The 5,000-nt window shown below is 42.5% G+C and overlaps 3 non-coding genes across 3 annotated transcripts in view; all 3 read left to right on the top strand.

The window, feature by feature from the left end:
- Positions 1-318: 318 nt before the first annotated feature.
- On the top strand, positions 319-2,488 carry LOC149092615 (small subunit ribosomal RNA). Its single transcript, XR_016200792.1, has one exon. It is a non-coding gene; the product is annotated as a small subunit ribosomal RNA (ribosomal RNA).
- Positions 2,489-2,975: 487 nt separating this feature from the next.
- On the top strand, positions 2,976-3,130 carry LOC149092614 (5.8S ribosomal RNA). Its single transcript, XR_016200754.1, has one exon. It is a non-coding gene; the product is annotated as a 5.8S ribosomal RNA (ribosomal RNA).
- Positions 3,131-3,606: 476 nt separating this feature from the next.
- LOC149092613 (large subunit ribosomal RNA) overlaps positions 3,607-5,000 on the top strand; it is a 4,168-nt gene continuing 2,774 nt past the window's right edge. The window contains exon 1 of the ribosomal RNA XR_016200739.1: positions 3,607-5,000. This exon is cut by the window's right edge and continues 2,774 nt beyond it. This is a non-coding gene — a ribosomal RNA (large subunit ribosomal RNA).

The following is a 5,000-nucleotide window of genomic DNA, read 5'->3' as shown; positions in this document are numbered from 1 at the left end:
GTATTAGTATTGAGCTCTGCTTGTGCAAAGCAGACCGCAGATTGATCCAAGAAATTGGTATCAAGCGGTTATAATACTATGCTGTTTAGTTGACTTGCAAACGTACCCAGCAATGGTTACTCCTGCTAGATGTGCTTGCACATTTTAGTGGAAGAAGATGGATTCTAAAGAGTTTTCTGCAGAATCATCTTAATTCACGACATAAATCTCGATACCTCGTTAAAGTTAACATCCACTTGCTGGTTGTTAGCTGAGGATATCGTATTTATAGCTGCAAAAACAACTTGTTTAGCATTTTACTTTGCTAAAACATCAAGTTACCTGGTTGATCCTGCCAGTAGTCATATGCTTGTCTCAAAGATTAAGCCATGCATGTCTAAGTACATACTGTTTATAAAGTGAAACCGCGAATGGCTCATTAAATCAGTTACGGTTCCTCGGATATTCTTTTTTACATGGATAACTGTGGTAATTCTAGAGCTAATACATGAACAAGTGTTCCAACCTCAGCTTGCTGACGGAAGGATCGCATTTATTAGTACAAGACCAATGATTCTTATTCACCTAGAACCCTGTTCAGTGATTTCGGTCGCTGTCTAAGGACTAGCAGTGGGGATCTTAGCAACTTCGGTTGCATTTCTTGTGATGACTCTGAATAACTGAGCAAATCGTATGGCCTCTGAGCCGACGATGTATCCCTCAAGCAACTGCCTTATCAACTGTCGATGGTAGGTTATGCGCCTACCATGGTTGTAACGGGTAACGGGGAATTAGGGTTCGATTCCGGAGAGGGAGCCTGAGAAACGGCTACCACATCTAAGGAAGGCAGCAGGCGCGCAAATTACACAATCCCAGTACGGGGATGTAGTGACGAAAAATAACAATACGGGACTCTATTGAGGCCCCGTAATTGGAATGAGTACAATTTAAATCCTTTAACGAGGATCTATTGGAGGGCAAGTCTGGTGCCAGCAGCCGCGGTAATTCCAGCTCCAATAGCGTATATTAAAGTTGCTGCGGTTAAAAAGCTCGTAGTTGGATTTCAGTCGAACCTATGGGGTCCACTGATTAAAGGGTTAGATGGTGATGTTAGGTTTCTTGCTTGTGTCTACGGATGCTTGCTTGAACCTTCATTCCTCTTTCCTGGTGGTTACATTCATAGTGTTTAGACAGAAAATTGCTCGATATTTGCTATCAATGCTCTTTACCGAGTGTTGATTCAAGCGATCGAGACTTTTACCTTGAAAAAATCAGAGTGCTCAAAGCAGGCGTCCAAAACCTCGAAAGAGGTGCCTAAAAACGGTATGGTCAACCATCTATATGATGCGTACCACTACCTTAACTTGAATGATCTTGCATGGAATAATGGAATAGGACCTTGGTTCTATTTTGTTGGTCTTAAGAATCCAAGGTAATGATTAAGAGGGACAGACGGGGGCATTTGTATTGCGGCGCTAGAGGTGAAATTCTTGGACCGTCGCAAGACAAACTACAGCGAAAGCATTTGCCAAGAATGTTTTCATTAATCAAGAACGAAAGTTAGAGGTTCGAAGGCGATCAGATACCGCCCTAGTTCTAACCATAAACGATGCCAACCAGCGATCATTCTGAGTAACTAATTTCATGACTCGAATGGAAGCTTCCGGGAAACCAAAGTTTTTGGGTTCCGGGGGAAGTATGGTTGCAAAGCTGAAACTTAAAGGAATTGACGGAAGGGCACCACCAGGAGTGGAGCTTGCGGCTTAATTTGACTCAACACGGGAAAACTCACCCGGCCCGGACACTGAGAGGATTGACAGATTGAGAGCTCTTTCTTGATTCAGTGGGTGGTGGTGCATGGCCGTTCTTAGTTGGTGGAGTGATTTGTCTGGTTAATTCCGATAACGAACGAGACTCTAGCCTACTAAATAGACTTGCAGTTTACACTGCAGTACTCCCCCTTAGTCAACCTGTGGGTGGTAGTATCTCTTGATGGTTTCGGCTGTTGAGGGCTCTGCTGCTATTAGCCTACAGAATTGGCTAGGGTAAGGATGCTGTAGCACTGTAAGGACTTCTTAGAGGGACAAGCGGCGCTCGCAGCCGCACGAAACAGAGCAATAACAGGTCTGTGATGCCCTTAGATGTCCGGGGCCGCACGCGTGCTACACTGAAGTGGTCATCGTGCATACTGTTTCCTGCTCCGAAAGGAGTGGGTAACCGCTTGAACCCATTTCGTGATGGGGATTGGGCATTGTAATTATTGCCCATGAACGAGGAATTCCCAGTAAGCGTGAGTCATTAGCTTGCGTTGATTACGTCCCTGCCCTTTGTACACACCGCCCGTCGCTACTACCGATTGAATGATTTAGTGAGGACTTCGGACTGGTCAATCCAGACCATTGGGAAACTAGTGGTCGGATTGTGCTGGAAAGATGTTCAAACTTGATCATTTAGAGGAAGTAAAAGTCGTAACAAGGTTTCCGTAGGTGAACCTGCGGAAGGATCATTAACGTATTACCCTCTTATTATAAGAGAAATACAACCTTCAAACAATCAAACACTCTGCATAGTGATATTGTAGATGCTAATATGGTGAATGCAATTGAATTGTATTTGCATTAGAGTCGCAATTGTGAATGTTTATTGCAAACATTTAGCCATTGCAACATGATTCTAATTTGCATTACATTCGTTCATTCATACATCCATCTTTCATTATCCAATGCAACAAAGAGTGAGGGTTATCTAACGATAGCCATAATTTCTTTTGCAAAACAATTGTAGTTTATAATGAAAAGCCTGTCTTGCTACATACTTGGTACCTGATCAAGTCTTCAGCTTATGCTGACGGCAAGGTTTAAAGAAGGAAGTTTTACACTTCTTCGCCTAACTAAGTAAAGACAATTATGGTTTTTATAAACTGCATACAATTGTTTTCAAACCCTCTCAATGCAGATTTAGGATACTTATTAAAAGTCCCACGGTGGCAAAGATACATCTTCAAGCGGTGGATCACTCGAATTACCAATCGATGAAGAACGTAGCTAGCTACGATAATCGGTGCGAATTGCAGGACACGCCGAGCACTTGAGCTTCCAACGCACATTGCGGCTTTCGGGTCTTTTCCGAGGTCACATCTGTCTGAGAGTTGAGATGTAAAATAATCAACAAAACACTTGCATACTACCATATATGCATTGTTTTGAGAGGATTGTATATTTATATGCATGAATCTTGATGTTTTATTCCTTTTCTTAATTGCAATTCGTTGCAATTTAGTAAGGAGAATCTCAAATCTACTTGTTTCACATGATAAATTTTGTGTACAATGCATATTTCATCTCTGCAAGCAGTATATATGAATAGATACTAGCATGAGATTCTAAGGTTAGTCGCCTATCTGACGACGCTAAAGTCGTATTGCAGATAACTATGGTGATCAACTAACCTGTTAACTGATGAATCTTCTTGCACTTGTATAAATCGTACAAATAGTAGCTATTTCATTCTGTTAAAGCAGACCTAAGAAGTAATGCAAAGGCAAAATTTGTGCAAACATTAAAGTAGATTTACGTTGCTTGCTTGCAAACAACACAAATAAACATTAATCAACTTAATCAATATTTTTGATCTCAGATCAGGTGAGGTTACCCGCCGAATTTAAGCATATAATTCAGCGGAGGAAAAGAAATCAAATGAGATTCCCTGAGTAACGGCGAGTGAAAAGGGATGAGTCCGGCGCAAAGGTTTTCCATTGAAAGGTGGAAAGCGGTGCTGCGTAATGGCTAGAGTCACGATTATTTCAACTAAATCTGCAAGTCCCTCTGACAAGGGCCCTCTTCCCAGAGACGGTTCTAGGCCGGTGGCAGATCTTGGTTAATGGAATATCGATTACTGGCTTTAGTCGCGGATAGAGTCAGATTGCTTGAGAGTGCAATCCAAATTAGGAGGTAAACTCCTCCTAAGACTAAATACGATGGTAATATCGATAGCAAACAAGTACCGTGAGGGAAAGTTGCAAAGTACTTTGAAGAGAGAGTTCAAAAGGACGTGAAACCGCTTGTAGAGAAACGGATAGAACCACGAAGTGTAGCTGAGAGGAGAACTCAGCTCCTCTTGTGTATTGTTGCCTTTTTCTATTCAGTGCTAAGAATGCTTTACAGCGTTCCAAGATCAGTAGGTTAAGGGGTAACTTTTAGCCTGCCCTTGGATCTTGGTATTGATAGGAGGAGTGCAATATGTGCATGAGGAGTGCATTTTCTCAACTCTCGTGCTCAAACCACGACCAATGTGAAGGAGAGTGCAAAACTCTTGTTCAAGTGATAACAGCAAGGTGTACTAAACACACACCTAATCAGCATTTAGTTTTCACAGCTACTAATATTCCTTGCGTTGTTAGACTTAGCCTGTGAGCTAGTGTTGGCAACTGTTACCACAGTCACATTGGAGATGAATCTCTGCTTATGCAGGGTCAACAATGCTTGTCATCTGCTCTGACGAATCCGACTAGTCTTTCGTTGATGATGTCTGTTTCTTCACCTGGTGTTGAAACAACTCATGGATTGGCTGGCTTTTGGTGGTTTGTTGGTAAAAGTGGCAAGCTTACGTTAACCTAGTGATTCTGTGGTCAGTAGATCGGTACTCTATCCGACCCGTCTTGAAACACGGACCAAGGAGTCTAACATGTATGCAAGCTGATCAGTCTTGTTTAGGCTTGAAAGGCGAATTGAAAGAAATTGATATGATGTATGCTTGTAAGAGTATACCGCAATATCAGCCCGTGATATATCCACTTTACCGAGATTTTCGCGGAGCACTAGTATATATGTTAGTACCCGAAAGATGGTGAACTAAGCCCGGACAAGATGAAGCCAGAGGAAACTCTGGTGGAGGTCTGTAGCGATTCTGACGTGCAAATCGATCGTCAGATCCGGGTTTAGGGGCGAAAGACTAATCGAACCGTCTAGTAGCTGGTTTCTTCCGAAGTTTCCCTCAGGATAGCTGGCACCAATGGAAGTACC

The sequence above is a fragment of the Tetranychus urticae genome, unplaced genomic scaffold (assembly GCF_039701765.1).
Source record: "Tetranychus urticae isolate SD_2017Ah unplaced genomic scaffold, NJAU_TeUrti_SD_1.0 Scaffold_7, whole genome shotgun sequence".
NCBI lineage: Eukaryota > Metazoa > Arthropoda > Arachnida > Trombidiformes > Tetranychidae > Tetranychus > Tetranychus urticae.
Note: the sequence above shows the minus strand (reverse complement) of the source record. Positions and strands in the feature narration are given on the sequence as shown.